We start from the raw sequence: 6296 nt of genomic DNA on the forward strand, positions 1-6296 counted from the left end.
GAAAAAAGAGTGACAGTACTAAAAATCTCTGCCCATTGATCTAAAAAATTGGTACTATTTTTGTTTTTGTTTTGAGACAGGGTCTCACTCTGTGACCCAGGCTGGAGTGCAGTGGTGAGATCTCTGATCATTGCAGCCTTGAACTCCTGGCTTAGGCAATCTTCCCACCTCAGCTTCCCAGGTAGCTGGGACTACAGGCACCACTATGCCTGGCTAATTTTGTTTTTATTTTCGGTAGAAATGAAGTCTCACTATGTTACCCGGCTGATCTCAAACTCCTGGGCTCAAATGATCCTCCTGCCTGGGCCTCCCAAGGTGCTAGGATTACAGGTGTGAGCCACTGTGCTTGGCCAAAAATTGATACTATTTATAGTGTATTAAGTCAGTTTCTATTCAAATATTCTTTGGCAAAAAATAAAACTAGGATCCAGGGCTTTAGTAGCGCAGAGCCACTCAAGTTTTGGATTCATGCATGTTTGACTAGGTTCAAGGAAAACAGAACCAGAAACACTGCCCTGCTCTGTCTGAAGGGAAACCTGCCTTGATTACTGTGATGCTTTTTCCTAAACACCATCCTAAACAGGCAGAGCTTTTAAATGGTCAGGTGATCTCCCGAGGAAACCATTGATGAAACCACCGAGGATCTCAGTTTGCCCCTCCGGGTTTTCTCACGGGCTCCAGGCTGACTTTGTAAGTCTCTTAAACCGGCAGGTGGCCCACAGGATGAGGCCTGCTCGTGGGCGGGGGTGTGTGGTGTGCTTTTCAAAATATGTCAAGGAAAAGGTTTTGAATTATTTCCCAGAAATTCAAAGAGACTTCACATATAAATATCCAGATTAATGGCTTCTCTTTAAAACTTGGAAGTTGTACCAACTGTGGGCAGTCAGCCACAGTCAGGGGTGGCCGGACAGGTCTCTGTGCTCAGTTTATGGTTTTTCATCCCACGCATTACCTTGTTTGAGCCTTGTGAACTCTTAGTCTGTAAAACTTGCAGATAGACATCTGCGTGCATTTTTCAGGCCCCTATGTCAATTACTCCACCCTCTGCTATGAAAATATTCAAAACTACAATCACTAATTTATATAAAATATTTAGAATAACAAGCTCATAATGAAGCCAAGTATTCCAGCCTCAACATGCATTTGAAAACATTTTTCTCCTTTCTTGCTTTCAACCTTGAAACATACTTTGAAACTCTTAATTTCTCCCTTTCACACCAGGAACTTCTGCGCACAGTGCTTGCCTATCTAATTATGTGCTTGCTTAGAAATTCCAGAGACCAATTTTGAAGCGAAACAGGTAAAGAGACCAAGCTGCAGAATCCACCCACTTGGGAGGAGTATGAATAGTTAGCCCACCACTATCCAGCCCCAGTCAGGATGACACCAACCCAACAGGCAATTGCTCAAGATAAACACTGGAACTAGACATGCAGACCTGCGCCTTCCTGCACCACTACCATATATTTCCCATACCTTCTCCTGCCAAAACCCCTTCACTCATCCCAAAAGGCAGAGATGGTTTCTTTGAGGCAGAAGCCCGACCATCTCCCATCTGCTGGCATTTGATCAATAAAGTTGCCTTCCTTTCCTTTCATCATGCCTTGCTTCTCGTGTTTTCGGTCTCTGAGTGGTGAGCAGCTGAACTGTAGCTGGTTACAATAATAAAATCTCAAAAGATCTTAGCTATTATTATTTTGATCATATCATAACCCCTCTCTCTTTATCCTCCTTAACATACACATTCCTTTCTGTATGTTTTTCTTTTTTCTCTTCTGGAGACTAGATTAGGAAATAACCAATGTCCTGGCTTGTTCAGAGAACGTAAGTATACACATTTATATACACTGTAAGACTGAAATTTGAAAGGTGTGCATGTGTATGTAATATATATATATATAAAACATAGGAGAGGCTGGCTGGGAGACTTGGGATGTTTAATACTCCATTCTATTCCAGCCCAGGGGCAAAAAAAGCCCTCAATCTTTGTTTCCTTTCCAAGCCTATCCTTTGTGGTACTTTAAACATCTTTTCCAGGATTACTCTTATTTTAAAACTTCAGCTCTAAGGACATGCACTGAAACAAATAACTTAAATGGATCACTATCCCAAAAGGAGGACATGCTTTTTATTTGGATGTGCCATCATACAAACATTGCCTTCAGTATTCTGGCAAAACAACACACAATGGAGGCAAAATAATGTGTCCAAAGAAATGTCAATACATCTTCTTATAGTCATCCTGCAATAGCGTGGGATTGAGATGATTAAATTCAAAGCTCCAATAAACAGCACGCAAATTACTTCTTGAAGGGAGCGGCATAATAATACCTGGAGCGTAAAAAGAGGAAATGAAGTTTAATTAAGTGTTGCCCAGTGAAATCATACTGAAAAAGCACAGTGAAGGGGGAACTGAAAACTCACCCTTCCCGAGGATGGGAGGGACATGCTGTCAAGTATAAAAGACCTTGATAAAAAAAATACATTACTATATATGTATGTATAGTAGAACACATATGTAACATATAATACACTATAATGTATATAATATACATAATATGCATGTATATAATATACATGCATTGCAAAGTTAACCCAATCATAAATCAATCTCCTCATTTTCATTTGTACTGAAATGTTGATTTATCTTTGTTTTTTAATAACACTACTATATTCATAAAGAAGTCAAAGCCCAAATAAGACTGGTCATTCTGTAGTTAATATGAATAAATATAAATACCTCCAAACACATCTTGTATTTATCTGTTAGCAATATAAAATCAAAGTTTAAGAATAGGTCCCAGATTAAAATTTGCATCTTCAAGGGATATCATGGCCCCTTGAAGAATGAAAACTAAGTCATAGAAGAGAAATTCAGTTTTGAGACTAAATGCTAAGACACATGCTTAAAGATTCATTTTTGCATATAACATACTTAGGTTTTCCTTGGTCAAAATACGAAAATTTCAGCCTCTCTGAAATGCCCTTGTGAGCTATCATCCCCAATGCCCAAGCCCATCAGAACATGCTCTCAAGAAAGTCTACGTAAATAGTTGGTACATGAATATAGTAATCTCTTGCTTCCCTGTGCCCATCTAAGTCCATATGTTCACTCTCCTGAGTTACACTGCATTTAGTAGCTATTCAATGAATGTGGGCTGTGTAAATAATCTGTATAAGTTATATATAATTGTACAAATTATCATTATGGAAAGAAAGACTTTTCTCGATTTACGATTTTTCAAACATTACATATCAAACTAAGGAGAAAGCTTTAGATAGTATTTTAAAGAAAAGAAAGGATGTAAAATGGCTATCATTTCTTGAGAACTTATTATTGTTACACTAATAATTACAGCGAACGCTTCACACGTAACACATACTATGTGCCAGGCATCGTTCTTTGCACCTTACATTATCAACTCATTTAGTCTGTGCAACAACACTGAATGAGATTGATAATACTACTATCTTTGCTTCACTGATGAGGAAACAGAGACACACAAACGTTGTATAACCTGCCTGATGTCACACTGCTAGCAGGCGGCACAGCCTAGATTTGGAGACAGCCAATCTGGCTCCAGTCTCTTAACTGTGCCAAGTATTATGGTAGGATCTTAATACGTATGATCTCATTAATCATCACAGCTACCCACCTAGACATATAATATTAGTCACATTTTACAGATGAGAAAAGAGCCTTTAAAATGATGCTCAAGGTTGCACTGCTAAGGAGCAGGTTTTGAAGCTAGGATTTGAAGCCAAACCTGTCTAAATCCAGAGCTGACACACTTTCCACTTAATTGTAGTACTCCTTGAACATATGAAAACAGATAAGGAAGTTTCAAGCTTGAAAAATACATCAACTATCTGGTTTTTCTAGAAAATATATTAAGTCTACAATGGTGACTCTGGATTTACAGATAACTGCCTGTCTTAAAATCCCAGTGAAACTTCCTCCTTGAATGGAAAAGAATAGACTGATGTAAAAAAAAAAAAAAATGTAAAGTAGATGATACAATCTCTGAAACTTTAAAAACTTCATACTATTCCTTAAATTTTGATTAAATCAGAGATATATCAGTCAATTACATTTAGCACATTTAGTTCCTATTCAGAAATCTCACCATCTCCACCCTTGATTACAGATCCTTTCCCTCTTTCTCTTGAAGCTGAGAGGTCACAGTTACAATTCATTAGCAATACTTAAGGCTTTTAGATGAGTTCTCAGACTACTGTAGTTATATTACAGTGAGCAGTAACAGGAATCAGGCATCTCTTCACACAAAAAAAGTCATTTCCGATAACAATCAAAGCCATAATAAAAAGCCCTTTTCTAACATCCTATGCCATTATAATAGCTGTCTTTGACAACTGAATATCAAGTAATCAAAACAAATGTTAATTAGCACCCAGCATTTACCATTCATAGAGACAGGCCATCATCCATTAGTTATCAGACCAATAACAGAGTATTGATCACAATTTGTCAACTTGGAAATAACTGAAATCGTAAAAGAAGAAGAGAATCTTTCCATAAACAATAGGCTTTCATTTCAGAAGCACTTAACCAGCTCTTCTATTATATATTACTCCTCTCATCAATAAATGCTTTTCATATAATTGTCTCTCTCTTGATTGTGCTGGCTTTTTAAAACAAAAATTATGTGGTTTAGTGAGAAGATATGAGGCACATATATCATTTTGGCAGCCAATATCAAGTCATGATGGAATTAAGAGTCAATACCTTGCAGAATTCATAAAATTAGCGCTTCTAGCCTAGGTGCCTTACCTTAAAACACCATTCATTCACTTGCATTTCTCAACCATTTAAACAACATTGACTGAGTATCTATGTGTGCCTTCTAAATACGGATTTAATTATCCAGATATTTGATTTGTGTTCTAAATCTTTTTTTTTAGACAGAGTCTCACTCTGTCGCCCGGGCTAGAGTGTAGTGGCGCAATCTCGGCTCACTGCAAACTCCCCCTTCTGAGTTCACGTCATTCTCCTGGCTCAGCCTCCTGAGTAGCTGGGACTATAGGCACCCACCACCATGTCTGGCTTATTTTTCATATTTTTAGTAGAGACGGGGTTTCACTGTGTTAGCCATGATAGTCTGGATCTCCTGACCTCGTGATCCGCCGGCCTCAGTCTCCCATAGTGGTGGGATTACAGGCGTGAGCCACCGCACCCCACCTGGGTCTCTAAATCTTAACAGTCAATGCAAAGATACATAAAGCAGACATCTTCACAGAAAGAGGCAAAAACACACTGTCCGCTTTGTCTTAGATCCCTGAGTCAATGTAAAGTCAGGTTTCAATCTAAAGAAAAAACAACAGGCTTTACAGGAATCGGAAACAGAGACCTTAAAATGTGATCTTTCCTCACTAATCATTTCTTCCGAAACCTTCATAATAATTTTACAAAGAAATGCAACACATAAAAACTAAAACCACTTAAGGGATGGAATTATGACCAAATCCACTCTTACATAAATAAGCTATCATGATGCTTAACAGAGTTCTCCAATTATCCCAACATAAACATTTTATGTCATAAGGAAAAACTTATAGGGAAAAATAACAAAGTTTTAGTTGTGAATATGAGTTAAGATAAAATGGAAAGGCCTAAGTTTTCCTTATTTCAGATCCTGTCCATTTTGGACAGAGAAAACAGGGCAGGATTCGTTCCAATTTTGAGGAACTGAAAATTGACTCAACTCATACTTAACATTGTCCGAGGGAATGGCGCTTTTCCAGCTGCAGGCACAGGCCAAGTGTTTTAACTCTGCAAAAATCTCAGCGGCTCACCTTAACACTGGCTTTAAAACAGCTTTTCTGTGATAACCATATGTGCCCATTTTCTACCTGAAGAATTTCCATAATTTTAAATCCCAGAAAAACATGAATCATAATGGGGATTCAAATATAACATTTAGTATAGCAACTCTTGGATAAGGAAGGAGAGAATAAAGTAATTGAAATGGTTATCAAAGTTCTACCTGGAGAATTGGATGGCTAAATGGATTACCCCTTGACTTTTCACCCCTGAGACTATAGTTGGATTCAAGTCCTGACTGCAGTGACTAAAAAATCATTCTGACCACTGATGTGAGAAAGGCCTGAAGTGAAATTAGAATGGTGGTCTCAGTCCAGTTGTTTCAGTGCCGTATTTCCAAATCCCCAAACCACAGCAAACCTGTACTCCCTGCAGAAAAAGCACACAAAACCCACACTTCCAGGAAAGAACAGGGTAAAAGAACAAAAAACTGCTATTAATAAACTATAAATCA

General features: G+C 38.1%; 1 long non-coding RNA gene across 1 annotated transcript; it reads right to left on the reverse strand.

Annotated features, from left to right (window-relative positions):
- Window positions 1-2091: 2091 nt before the first annotated feature.
- On the reverse strand, window positions 2092-5897 carry LOC112622981. The gene is made up of 2 exons (XR_003119065.1): window positions 5815-5897; window positions 2092-2331 (listed from the first exon to the last, which is right to left on the reverse strand). It is a non-coding gene; the product is annotated as an uncharacterized LOC112622981 (long non-coding RNA).
- Between the last annotated feature and the right edge of the window lie 399 nt (window positions 5898-6296).

This window comes from Theropithecus gelada, chromosome 4 (genome assembly GCF_003255815.1).
Source record: "Theropithecus gelada isolate Dixy chromosome 4, Tgel_1.0, whole genome shotgun sequence".
Lineage (NCBI taxonomy): Eukaryota > Metazoa > Chordata > Mammalia > Primates > Cercopithecidae > Theropithecus > Theropithecus gelada.